We start from the raw sequence: 14,513 nt of genomic DNA, 5'->3' as shown, positions 1-14,513 counted from the left end.
TTTCCTAACAGAAACCTTCGGCGATCGGAACAGGGAGCCTCCCGCAGCTCCTTTACCTGCGGACGGAACCGCAGCCCCAAGCTGCCCGGAGCGCGGGCAGCGCCCGCCGAGAGCGCGCCGGCCACTGCCCGGCGCGGGCGGACCTGCTCAGCGGGCAATGGCACCGCAGGGATCGATCGGCACCGCAGGGATCGATGGGCTCCGTGGGGATCGGCACCGCAGGGATCGATGGGCTCCGTGGGGATCGGCACCGGCGGATCGGCTCCGCGGGGATCGATCGGCCCCGCGCGCGCCCAACGGCCCCCGCGTGCCCAACGGCCGCTCGCGTGCCCAACCGTCCCCCGCGCGCCCAACGGCCGCTCGCGCGCCCAACGGCCGCTCCGGCGCTGCGGGTCCGCCGCCGCCCCCCGTGGCTGGCGCCGGTCCCGGCAGGGCGGGGCGAGGCGCGGCCCGCGCGCCGGAAGTGAGCGGCGGGGGGAGTCCAGAGCGGTGGTGGTGCTGGGGCGGCAGCGGCGTGTGGGGAGCGGCGTCTCCGCTGCTGGGCAGGGACGCGCCTCGGCCGCCGGGCGGAGGCGGTTCCGCGCTCGGCGGAAACAAGGAACGGGAAAGGAAGGGAGCGGCGAAAGGAACCGGTATCGGCGGCCACCATTAGTGAAGGCAGGAGGAGCAGCAGCAGAGCAGCAGCAGCCACCCCCCCCCCGCCGCTGCCGCTGAGGGGGTCTGCGGGCGGGCGAAGCGGACCCGGGTGCCGCCGCCGGCAGCGAGCGGGAGCGAACCCGGCGCCTCGCCCCTCTGTTCTGTGGGGCGTCGCCGCTGCCCGCCGGGGCTCCCCCGGAGCCGGGGCGAGGTGAGTGGCGGAGCCGTCTTCGTGTTGCTTTTTTCTGGGGGGCGGCGGTGGCAGAGCCGACGGGCGGCGTTTCCTGCCGCGCGTCCCCTCGGCCCCCGAGCCACCGCCGGGGCTGGGCGGGAGCACTGGAGCGAAGGGGTGCGGGAGGGGCGCGCGTTTACCGGCCCGCGCGTGTTCCCTGCGCCCCTCCACGCCCTAAGCACCATCGGGCGTGTTTTTCTAGAGAGGCTGTGGTGGCTGGTGGAGGATTCTGGTATGTGTGTGCCCCCCGGGTTTTCCCCGAATGAGGCATGCCTCGGAAGAGGCTGGGAAGTCAGCCGGGGATGCGCGAGGGATGTAGTGTGTGGCATGCAGACAATGTCAGCTTGGGTGAGTCTCCACCCTGTGCAGCCGCAGGCAGTCGGGTCCCCGGCGCAGGCATCGCCGAGGCGCGCGCTGCCCCCCGCGGAACAAAACGCGCAAATCCTCGTTCCTGCTGCAAGAAGGAATGATGGGTTAAAAACCCAACACCAAACCTGAAATCTGTTAAGCTTTTTAGCCATACGACCTACTGAAGGAAGACTGATTTGCAAAGAGCCTCCCAAGCAAGCTTGATGCCTGCGTTGGTTTTAATGAAACTGGGAGAGTGGTATATTATTTTTTCTGCATTGGGAAAATCATTGATGGTGGGAGGGAAAGGAGGAGTGTCTGTATACACGAGTGTCACATGACCTTGTAAAATTCATATGGCTATACTTATTTTTCTACTGCACTAATGCTGGTTGTCTTAAGAGGCCACTGACTTACCTTACCACATTACCTTACCTTATGAATTTGGAAGATTTTGTTTCTTTTGGATTTGTTATCCTGTGGGGCAGAAAACAATCACTTGCGTGTTTGAACACTGTCTCTGCATTTTATAATTTTTACTAGTATTTTATCTTTTTAGTGGTCTGTAGGTGTTTAGGAGGAGATGAACAGCGATTTGTGTAGTACAATTTATTTTTTACTGGTGGATTACAGATACACTCCATTTGGCAAATGTAAACTATTTCATATGGCTAATATCTTTACATTACCATTCATGTGGTGGGTGGATGTTTTGTGAGACTGTAGAATCACACTCACTCCATTTTGAACAAATTGTCTCTTTTTGTCTGTTCCGTCTAGTGCCCTTCAGACATGGATACATTAGCTTGTTAAATACCTTAGAGAAGAAGAATTAATTGAATAATTCAAGATGTTTATTGAAACAATGTATCTAGAACAACAAACCTTCCAATTTTATTGTCTTTAATCAGCTTTTCTCTGCTGAGAAGTTTCCTGTTAAAATAGAGGAATGGTAAAATGACTTGATAAATCATCTTGAAGAACAAAAGTCTTGGTCATAATCTAGGGAATACTTTCCACAGAAGATCTATAAAGATCTAGAGATATCCATATTTAATAGACTGATATCATTCTTGGTGGGTGTGGTGGATAGTGGAACACAGAACTGGTTTTCTGCACCTAAGTTGGTATGTGATTTTTTTGTATCGCTAGATGATACTCTAATTACTGTACAGAAATCCATATTACAGAAGCTTTTTGCTTTCATACAACAGAAAGGTAAGTGGCACCAAGGAATGTATTTATTGCCCTCGTACAGTTTTCATTTTCAGATAGCTATTTCCTTAAAATGTCTTCATTTTTATGCTCAGATGATATGCAATGAAGCATCCTTCTACCCCTGATTCTCTGACTCAGCATGTGGTGGCAGTGAGAAAAGTATTAGTAAGAGATAAACCACAGTTAAGGAAAGCAATGCAGTGTACGGGCTATTAATTTCTTGAAAGAGTATAAAAAGAATGTGAAAGAGAACACTAACAAATTTTATGTAATCTTCAATCTGCCTTCCTTGCATAGTATCTTGAGACTACCGCCTTAAGGTTTGAATTTAAAATATTTTTTTACAGTAGAGTAGTGTATTGATATAAACTGTTTTCAACTCCCTGTGTGTTGGAGTCTGTTCCTTTCTTAGTGAAGCAAGCCTGGGTACAGAGAACACTTGTTGGTTTAAAGTATTGTGTGAAGCTGCTGCAATGCCTTTTGTAGGTAATGGTTCTCTGGGGTTGCTTTTAAGAGGCACTGTTTTTCAAAAGGATGTCTCAGAGCTCTGGCTATCAGAATATATGGGTATTGCCTTGTTTCACCCAAACCACCAATCTTTAGCGGTTGCTTTGTTATTTGAATTTGTTCCTTTGTCTATTCCTTGAATATTGAGTTTTTTGATAGAATGGACTGTCTTTTCTAGCTAGAAACAGTTAATTCTTTGTGCTTTAAATTGTAGATCTTTATCCTTTGTTAGTCTCATCTTTACTGGTCATACTTGCCTTCCTTCTTCAAATGTTTTTTTCAGCCGCTGGAGAGGGAAGTAAAAACCTATCAAACTGGGACAGAGTTAAATCTCAGTGACTAAGCCAGTTAGGTAAATACTAGGAAGAATGGTACTGAAGATTTCAGCCATTAAGTAATTCACATCACCTTCTTAATAAAAGAAGAATCCAAATCACTTGTGTTACAAATGAAGCCAAAGGCTGCAAAATAATCACACTCTGCCTTTTCTGTTATGTTAAACAATAGTTTTATTATGGAATTTTCAGGTAGAACTGAAATAATGTACTTCATAACTTCCCATTAACATCTGTTCATACTGAGGATCCTGCTGATTAAATCTAGAACTTGTTACAAACAGTTACCAAAGCCAGAAATGTACAATTTCTGTTCCTGGCCCCAACAATAAGCCATTTTGCCATGTTTCACACTCTTTCTCTGCAATTGCTGGAAGAAAATGTGTTGGTTTACAGCGGAATCAGGCAATGTCAGGTAAACAAGCCTTATAAAAAAGGTGCAATCCAGATCTGTTTTATTGCTAAGAGTTAATAAGACATTGACATGACACCAGACTGTTGAGTAGTCAGGTTTTACCTGTTTCTATGTGGAGTGTTAATTTTTTTTCAGAAAATGTAAATTATGAAACAAAAGTTGACATATTGAGTAAGTCCTCTTAGGAATTCAAAAAATACCTTTGATAATTGGCAGTCACAGATTTTGAGTGAGCACACACGTGGAATGTTTTCTACCTTTAGGAATGTCTACTAGGTTAGGTAATGCCAGTAAGGAAACTTGCACTATAATTGCCCTTTATAGTTGTTCTTCAGATTAGCAAGGGATTTAAATTTCTCTTGTTAATCTCCAAGTGTTATCATCAGTTTAAGAAAGTGTCTGTTGAAAATGGTATATTAGTTTTTATACGTTAATACTAGAAATTAGAAATAATTACCCAATTAAACAAATGAGTCCCTGTGAGAAAGAACTGAAATTCAATAATGATAGAGGTTGCTTCTAATCCTTCATATAGGAAAATTGTATAAAGACTAAGAAGAGTATCTGTAGAATATTTTTATGCAACTTGGTCCAGATATATTGACTGATATTTTCTGACATTTTAGTGAAATTAAAGTCACTTCTCTGTTTTGTTACAAGTAGGAATTTTAGTTATTTTCTATGTCCAGCTTTAGCAGAAGTGTTCTTTGTAAGATGTTACATAGATTGTTTGTTGAACTTGTTTTTTAAAATCCATCTGTTAGTGAAGAGCTCTTGAAATGTCTTGGTCTGCAAGCTACTGCTGTACCTGTATTGTATGGAGGAAGATTATATATGTAAGGATTTGAAATTTTCCTGACTATAAATATTAGGAAAATAATTTGTTGCCATCCTATATCATAATTCGTTGGATTTTAGGGGGTGTTGGGGGAGGAAGGCCTTTGGGTGGGGAAGGAATTCAAGGGATGGTACAAAAATAGTCACAGAACATAATTTTTACCCATTACTGAATTTCTAGTCTCAAAAATCCATCAGAATAATTTTAACAAATGTTATTAAAACATTGGCCTCTGGTCTTTTCAAAACACCAGTGTGTGGGGTGAAAGTTCTTATATAAAAATATTATAGGGAGTCTGGTGAGGGAATTACTATCCACAGTAGTAAAACTGTTATATTTACTTAAGTAAATATTACAGTGTTCAAGAACTCAGATTCTGGTAAAAATGCACTGATCTTGCATAGCATAAATGGTAAACTGCATGTAGATTGTTCTTATCTTCTGTGAAAATTATCTGATTTATCATCCCTTATTGCAATATTAACATTGTGTTGTTCTAATTATTGTATTTGACATCTGCTAAAATGGTCATGTATGGTATGAGGGTACTGTCAAGTGTTTTGAATGCCAAGTTGTGTTCATACACAAACACCTCACAGTTTTCTACTGTTTATTACAACAGAATAGCTGATTTGTAGCAGATCAGGTTTCGAAAGAAACAGGAGCAAGAAGTGATATCACTTTCCAGTTTTGTGACTGCTAAGTTTTATTACTTGTGTCAGTATTGGACTTCCATGTAAAAAACTCTTGGAGAAGTATAGAACCTGATCATTTTTCTCAAATGTAGATCTGATTTGAAAAATATGCTGTCTAAAACACTCATACAGAAAAGGGCTGGAGGGAAGCTCATTGGTATCCTTCACCCTTGCTGATAACTTCACCTTTCAGAAAGCTTCGGGAGCAGTTGTAGGGGGCCTGGCAGAAACCTTCATTCATATGATAGTGAGAGCTGAAGTCCACTGCCTACTGCTGGCTTGGGGTCCTTGGCTGCTGCCAGTGTTGTGATTGTCTCATTGTCCTTCCCTTTTCCCAGAGACTTAGCAGTTTGCTGAGTTGGTAGGACTTCTGGTAGTCCTCGTGTCTTTTTGTCTTGGTTAAAGTAAATTTTAAAAGAGTGGAACTGTGCTGTGCAGTAAGTCAACATGTGCAATAAGTTACTTCGTGCTGTTACTTTAATCATTGCCTTCTTGGCTCTTCCAGTAGGAAGGAACAATTTGCTCCCCAAAGAAAAGTTCCAAGTAGAGCTTGTTGCTCAATACATGGGTAGATTTCATCTTGATGCAAATTTGGTTGTCATGTTTCCAGTTTTCTGCTTTAAGAACAGCCATCTGTAGCGCAGAAAAGGTAGTTTATTCTTGGTCATCATGATCTTAGTGTGTGAACTTGCTTGTAGACACCTGGTAAAATGCTGCCCCAAACTAAAGCTGTTGTTGAGCTAGTAGTGTCTTCTTCTGCTATTGAGCAGTTGTGTATCAGTGCCTTGTGAAAAATTCTGCTGATTATTTGAGGAAGTACCATCAACTTGTCAAGGATTACTCTGTGAAAGCTTCTATTTCATTTTCTGAAATCCAGCTGGTCATGGTAAAAGGAACAATGTCTTTGGAAGTGTCCAAAAAGACTTAATTGTGAACCTTACTTAAGCTGCAATTGGCAAATGTGCATTATCTGCTTGTAAAATTGTATTTTAAAGGCCGTATCATTGAATAGTGTTAGAAGTGCAAATATTGAGTATGTATCAAGCATTGATGATAAAAATAGTCCCATCTCAAATGGTTGAATTCTTACTCTGATATCGCCTTTACAGTTAAATCATTTCAATATATGTAATTAAATTACCTGCTAAGTGCAACAGTAAATGTTGCGTAAGTCATTGTATAATATGAAAAATGCTAACTTTACAACACAGAATTTATAATACGGCTTTTTTTGTGTATGTAGAATTTTATTCTTCTTGCAATTTAGACATTATGCTAAGACGGTTTTGCTCAACTGTATTGTTTCAATCAGTGATGAAAAAAGCCTAATGCTTTTGTGATGTCTGTGGATATTTTTTAAATAGTTCCATTGATTGTTATGGTAAAATATTCTCTCTAAAATGCTGATTTGATTGGTTTAATCTCTGGGAAAGTATATTGAAACTATCTTTGACAGATTTTTCTCTCTGTCAAAGGTCCTGTAGATTTGGAGAGGTACTCTTATGTTTAACTATGAAGTTGCTGAAGTGATCCTTGTGGTACACCAGGAAAAGATGTGATGTCACTACAGGCTTGGAGTTGCTGTAGAAGACAGCATTAGCCAAACAAATATGTGGGTTCTTTGGAAGTAAAGTTCCCTGTGTGCTGTTTGTATACTTGTTTGGGTCATTAATCTCTGTACAGATGCATTTGCTAAGCCTGAAATAGTCCCTGTTTGCATCTCTGACTGAGCTGACCCAATCTCAAAAATTGTATGTTTCACTCAGTGAGCTTTTTTTTCCTTTCTTGTAGGTCCCTTAAAGAGATGGTATTAGTAAGAGCAGAAGAGAAGCAATGGAGCCCAGAGAACTTTTTCCCCCCATTACACTTTTCTTGACAGAATTATGCTTAGGTAGCTTTAGAGATCACTAAACTATTGTGCATTAAAAATACTCATTAAAAAAACCAGAGATGCGCAATATTAAATCCATGTAAATTCTGTGATCCAGTTGACAGCATAATCCACAGCATGCCAAAATGATAAAATTGAAGAGGTGATATGCTGGGAGCTGCTGAAAGAAGAGAAGCTACATCCTTCTATACATCTTCCTAGACCCTGATTATATATTGTTTTGCAGAATTCAAGGTTCTTCTGGGATGTAAAGTAATTTTAAAAAATAAGGAAAAACACGTTTCCAGGTTGCACTTTGCATCTTACAGATATGAAAAGGCATCTGTCCAGGCTTTCAGAATTTGTTCTAGGAAATACTTTGCCCCATGATTTTGTAAATAATTTCATTTTCATATCTAGATGACTAATGTTATCTACACTTACTTAGATGAGCTGCTTTACAAAACTGGGATGCTTTCTAGCTCAGTATTGAAAATAGTAAGTTTTCAGCATGCTTTCAAGTGTTTTAGGAACAGGACTGATTTTTGCAGCCTAAGGATGGTCTTCCAGAGGTGAAATTGGCATGAAGAGCTTACTAGCTTTGCAGAAATACTCTGCTTGCATGCTAATTGTCTTAATTTTAATCCCATGGGATTTTTTCCTATTTTTGTCTGAGCTCATTGCTTGCTACTCTTTTATAATTTAGAGCAAGAAGTATTGAATTAGGTAAGAAGAGAAGTACTCTAACAAATGTGAAACCATTTCATTATGACTATGACAGTGTTCCCTCAGGTTTTCTCATATTGTCACTTCCATTGCCAGAGAGTACATGAACATAAGATCTGAAGTTCTTAAACTGTGTTAACTTTGAGAATCTGTGTCTACAAGAACAAGACACCCTATGTAAAATAAATACAGTATCTACTCTAGATTCCTGCAGAAGCAAGGACAGTGTTTGCTGCCCAGGGAGATTTCTCCCAGTTGTTTTGTGGGAGTACAATACTGTGGATTGTGTCTGGACTTAAAGCCTCAGTCTTTGGTATTGCACTGTTGGCTATTCCTCAGCAGTTTCTCACTCATTTATGGTTCTTGATTTCATCCTGACTTGCCTAGTTCATGCCTGTATAGTGATGAGGCATCTTGTATAGAATTTTTGATTCTATGCCAGAAGCCAAGCATTCCAAGCTGTCTTTATTTATAGAATCGTTTAGGTTGGAAAAGACCTTTAAGATTGAGTCCAACCATTAACTTAGTACTGCCAAGTCCACCACTAAACTATGCTTGAGTTGATTTTTTATACGTAGAGATCACTGGAGACTAGATGTAAGAAAAACACCCACAAAATCTGCAAACATGCTAAACACCTACTTATCTTTACCTTACTAATTTTGCTTCTTGCTCTGCTCCTTGCTAGAAGGATCACTGTGAACTTGTTTCACCACTTGAGTTAATCATTGTTAGAATTTGTTTTGATATGCCAATGCAAGTTTGGACTTCCAAGGTGTCAGTAATCATTCTCCTTCGGAGGTGACTAAAGACTTAACACAAATGCGGTTTATAGTGCATTTTTAAAAATCTCCTCATCGTGAAAAATCTCATTAGGTTGTTCTAAGCCTTTAAATAAAAATGCCATACAAATCTCTGTTCTCAAAGGAAGTTGTCACTTAGATCTTTAATGCATGACTCAAGAGCGTGACCTTTTACTTGAACATGTAGCTCTGAGTGGCTTTGACAGAAACATAGGTGGTTGCACGCTGTGTTCTTGGTGAAGCATTCTGCAAGTTGTGTGCATCAGTGCACATTTCTGGTACTCTGAAGTTTAGTCACTAGTACTTGGATCTTCTAATAGATTGTTCTTCTATCTATTAAATAGAGGCATTTTATTTAGGGGTGGAGGTGGGAAGTCAGTACTTTTCAGTCACTAGTAACCTTGCAAAGCAATAATACTGACTGAAACTCTATCCATCTCTGAGCATGTCATAGGTCAAGAGAACAGTTCTACTGAAGCTAGGTCAGAGAAGATCACTTTTTCTTTCACCTCTACTCTGTTGTGTCTATTAATAAGTAACTTAGTGGTATAATCTGTTCTCTGGAACTGAAAAGCTGTTTGTCAGATTGATGTGACTGCCACAAATAAATTATTGCCTATTGTAGAAGGAAAGGATTATTTTCATGAAGAAATGTTCAGTTCTGGATTAGAGACCTCTGAGATACTTTCTAAGAAGAATAGCAAAATTGAGAAGTCTCATTTTCAGCAATTACATGGAAGGAGAAGGGTCCCATAGAAAAGTGGGAGTGTTTTTTCCTTTCTGGCTGCTTGTAGAGCAGAAAATGGAAACAGGGAAATGAGTGAAGTTTTTAAGAGGAACCACATAGTCACATCACACTTGTTAAAGTGAAACATATAGTGTCTTTATGAAAAATGCTCTGTTAACAGCTATTCAGTTGATAGTGCAACATTCAGCTTAACCTTTTGTGCTTCCTATCCCAGTTAGTGAAAATCAGAGATGTTCTAGTTAAAAATAAAAGACAAAGCAAACCTCCAAAAATGGTCCTTGTAATTAGCGTGAATGAAGCTTTCTGTTTTGGTGCTGTTTGTATCTGTTCAGCTTGAATGTGCGCAAAAACTTCAGAAAGTTCTCAAAACCAACAAGTTAAGAAAAAAAAAAGCCTTGGGATTAGTTATTAGTACTGTATAATGAATCTTAAATTAACTTTTATCAGCTGGAATGGAATATTTCTGGAATGACTGGCCTGTATTCTGAAGTTGAAAGTCCAGTACAGAGTAAACAAAGTATTTTCAGACTATGCACTTTCAACGTCAGTGGTGTTTCATTTTTGAACTTTAATGACTTGGGTGCCTCTCTTTTTGCAAAGAGGTGTCAGTCTTCATTCTCCTGAAGGATCAAGTAGTTAATAAATTTACAGGTATCATGTAGGAAGTTAGCTTGGATAGACTGTGAGGCCTGAAAGCTTAGGAAGTGATTTTAATGTGTTTATTATTTTTCTAGATAATTTAAAAGTATGTTAGCTTTGTGTGGCCTTTAGATTTAAAATACACATAGTGTACAGAAGAAAACATTCACTTGATGCAAATTACTTTGATTTAATGTACATGCTGTTTTGCTGTCCTTCTCATGGGAAGAGTTTAAATTGAACCTGTTGCTTCTTGCTTTATGGTCTAAAGACTGATCTGAGTGCACTACATAATTCAAGTTATGGTATTTCACTTTTTAAAATATTCCTCATTATTTAGTACTTCTGATGATTAATGCTTTCCAGTAATTGTTGTGAAGTGTATACTTTCTAATTTTGAAGATGACAACGTAAATTTTGTCCTGTATAATATAACCATGGGCTAGCCTTATGTCTTTTTACACTTTAATGTAAAAGATGCATTAACCAGTAGTAAAATAGCACTTTGTTTGCAAAACAGAACGTGCTTTAAAGCAATGTCTTCCTAACACTTTATCTAGTGTCTTTGTATAGGTTAATGTAACCCCTTCTGAAGTTGAATTCCACCTACATTATTTTTCTAATCCTGACAGTACATGGTCTTCCTTTTGTTTAGAATGTACATCACCTGAAACTAGGAGTCCAATTTTTTTTTTTTTTTTTTTTGGTGTGGTAATGCTCATTATTAACCTTCTGAGATAAGGTTAATCTGGAATGCTCCATAATACAACTCTTGACGGGCTGTGAGCATTGAGAACAACATTTCTATACACATGGTCTGATGAAACACGATAAAATGCTGCAAGATATTGATGTGTCTTATGTACATTGTTCCAGTTAAAGCTGCCTAAATACTTTTTTTTTCTATTTTACAGTGAGTCGAAAAGCAGGGTGAAAGACCAGTTGTTCTCTTATGAAAGTGTAAAAATTGCAGCATGCCTAATGTTGTCTGCATTCTTTTTGCCTTGCAGTGTGTATTTAAATATTTGAGTTTACAACTGCGCATGCCTTCACTATATTACAACGTGCCAGTAGGAGTTGAGAAGGCAGAGTCTACTGATAGATTCAGCAGCTGCTGCTTCATTCCTAAAATTACTTCTGCTGGATTGCAATGAACTCTTGGTATTTTAGCATAATTCAGGCAGTATTACTGACAGGAATATTGAACTAACATATACAAAAGTAGGGTTTTTCTTATTTTTGCAGTATGGGTAAATATTTAGTATCTGGATACTGTGCATCATAAGTCATTGCCTTTTATTACGTCTGTTTATTTCAAGATACAGTGAAGTATCAAACTTTTTGGAGTATAGTAATAGCCATTGTTTGAAATGGTGATAAGTAGAATATGAAGTTGTTTTGGTTTTTTAGTAGAATTTGGAATATGTGGATGGTTAACTATTTAAAATATTATATAATTAGTTCACTTTTTAAAAAGAAAACTTAAAATTTTGCCTGACATGATTCATTGTGGAGAGATTTAACAGTGTGATGGATGGAATCATCTATTAAACTGAAGAGCACTGCTCTGTGAGGTAATTGAAGGTCCAGTAAAAGACACTCTAAGTTTACTTAATATTTCTGCCATAATTTCTGAAGTTCTGCTTGCATCCATAATGTGATGGGTGACATTTCCCTGGGGAGGGTAGCAGCAGTCTGGTTCTGTGTGCATGTTGAATGGCATGCAGATAGTTCACTATGCAGTTTTAATTTTTTATTGCCACTGTACTGCCAATATATGTTATAGATTGTATTTAGAAAGTATGTTTGTAGCTAACTGATAGATTACTTTTTAAAGGTGATCAAAATAAACACTGAAATAATACCCATGACTTTAAATTCTGTAAAAAATTGATTTGTGCCCTCTCTGTATTGCTGAGCTTTTATAGTGTCTTGAGGAGCAGGACATCATTTTAAAAGAGGAAGTTAGGTCTGCCACAGAGGAAGCATTATATTATGGATTAAATGCTGTCGTTGTCATCTTTGAAACACACTTTTTCTGCTCTCTTGTTACATTCATCTTTTTTTTTCCTTCATATAGTCTTCCAGTTCTTTAGTGGAGTTGCAAACAATGAGTAGTTTTGAAAATTCTGTGTAGCTTTCTTGTCCACTTTTTGGGAGTTGATCTTGGAATGTTTGCTTCTGAAATACTTCTTGATTTGAAACTGGATAGGTAGAAAAATACTTTTTTCTGTCCCCAGTTGCTTCGTGCACTCGGGTTTATGTTTGTAGGCATGCTCTTAGATGTTGTTGGCTAGAACTGTCCCACAGGAGATATTCTGTCGACTGAGAACTGGGCAGGATATTTTTCTTGGTATTTCCCACCTCAAAATGCTCACGGTGGGAGGTTGGATAGTATTTATGAGCTGTGTTAGTCCTGTGTTTTGTGCATATTCTCCTCAGCTGGGATGAGTTCTTAGATTATGCAGAGTAACTGAAAAAGGGGCTGAGAACTTGGTTTCTGTGACTTGATTGAATTTGTTAAAATAGGGTTTTTTAACTGTTAGGAATAATAGAGCTGGAAAGAGGTGCTGCTAGAACTGACCTTGCTACTTATTGCAAAGGCTGTGAATGATTCCACAGATGTATTGCTTTTACTGCTTTTCTTCTGAGAGAAGATTGTGACTTCAGATGGCAAGTTGAGACCAGGAACAAACAAGGTCTTAGGATGCATGCCATTTGCTTTTTACAGGTATTGCTTGTTGAATGATTTTGTGGGGCACGCCCTGGCTTGTGGTTGAGCTGTTTTATTTCCACAACTCGTAAGCAGTTGCACTAATAGAAGGAGACAGTGCCATTGAAGCAGTGCTGGCAGTCAGGCATGGATTCCTGGTAGGCATTCTCACTGGTATTGCCATGGGACCACAGCCAGGCAGTTTCCTAAATAAGCATGAGAGTCCACTGGCAGCTCTGACAGAGCAAATGCTACTTATAGCATAGTAACACCTCATGGGTGAGTCATTCACTGCTGATTGTTCTAGCTACTGTCTGTTAAATAACGAGATTTGGCTTGACTAAAATTGCAAAGTGCATGACTTGCTTGACTAAAATTGCCAAGTGCATGTTTGTTCATGGCCAGGCTTTCAAAGAGTAGTTATTGCACTAACTTTTCACTGGTCACAGTTATGTCAGGCTTCTGCTATACTGCTGTGTCATTCAGACAGTATAAGATTCTAGAATTCTGTTAAACAATAAAAAGACAGCAAAAGCAAAACAGCATGATCCATATCTTTGGCTTTCTGTAAATTTAGTAAAATATAATTGTTTTTAAAATTTCCTTCAATATTATGGGGAAATTGCCGAGGTAATTGCTTCCTTATCTATTCTATTTCTATGTATCATCCTTCAAAGTATGTTGCAATATTTCTGTTAAATGCAAAAGAGCATTTTCAGTTGAGTGTCAAATCCAGCTGTATGAAAACAGAACTTGTTTCAGCTTCACCAGCACAATAAAATCTATCTTGTGTATAAATAGTTCAGTAAAGAAAAAAAGCCCAAACCAACCCTAAAATATAACTATGTCTTAAAGACTTTATTGGGACTTAAATTGAGAAGTCTAGTAATGGAATATGTTGTTAATACTATGTGCCACTTTACTAGTGCTGTTTATGAGCAACTGTGCAAAAGGATATTGGTGTAAATAAAAGGGTTTTTTCTTTTCTGACTTTCTGAACTTTTTAATACATTTGCAGATAGAAAATGATAGCAATGAGTACTGGGAATGCATTCTTGGTCCATGCTCCAGTGTTTAGCAGGGTTTAGCATTGCAACAACAGCACTATGTAGAAATCATTTGCAACTTTTTTCCACTGATTTTTGGGCATGTATTTCTTTTTCCTAAGAAAGTGGACTTAACTAATTTGCTTTCGTTTATTTGCAAAGGGGTGGAGAGTCTTGTGGTTGGGGGTTTTTTTGGTGTTTGTTTGTGGTCTCTTGGCTTTTTAAAGACAAAGCTGTTGAGGGATTCCTTCAGTCTTTGACTTGTAAAATTATTATTTAGATGGTATCTGCTGTCTTTGGTATGTGTAACATTGTCCAGTCCCAAGTACACTAACCTTTCTTTACTTCTGTACACTTTCTTCTTTTGCTATCACTTCCTCTTGCAAAAAAAAAGACCTTACTTGCTTAAAGTTAATCAGAAGATTTATGTAGAGAAACTTGGACTTTCTGACTTTGCATATACAAGTTGCTTGGATTGTCTGCTGTGCCCTACAGGTAGTTTAGTTTTAACCTTTTTCTTATGCATGGAAGGTGAGGTCTTCCTGCTTCACTCAGTACTAGATTATGAGAGTGGAGTGATGATGTATTCATACTTATTGAGGAGCTTTCCATCAAGAAATCTCCAGTACCATTATGAAGAGATTGGAATTAGTCACTTTTTAAACTGTTTTATTAGTATCTTCCATCTTATTTTTATACAGCATGACCTGTGAACTGAAGTTCTGGATGATTTCTGTGTTATTC

At 39.2% G+C, this 14,513-nt stretch overlaps 1 protein-coding gene across 5 annotated transcripts in view; it reads left to right on the top strand.

The window, feature by feature from the left end:
* Positions 1–498: 498 nt before the first annotated feature.
* RAPH1 (Ras association (RalGDS/AF-6) and pleckstrin homology domains 1) overlaps positions 499–14,513 on the top strand; it is a 77,873-nt gene continuing 63,858 nt past the window's right edge. For all 5 annotated transcript variants that reach the window (XR_014616296.1, XM_084209189.1, XM_084209190.1 and 2 more), the window contains exon 1: positions 499–847. The gene's annotated coding sequence lies outside the window, so the exon portion shown is untranslated. The remainder of the gene's footprint in view (positions 848–14,513) is intronic.

Source organism: Fringilla coelebs (genome assembly GCF_963513975.1).
Source record: "Fringilla coelebs genome assembly, chromosome: 7".
In the NCBI taxonomy this organism is placed as follows: Eukaryota; Metazoa; Chordata; class Aves; order Passeriformes; family Fringillidae; genus Fringilla; species Fringilla coelebs.
This window is presented reverse-complemented; position numbering and strand designations above follow the sequence as displayed.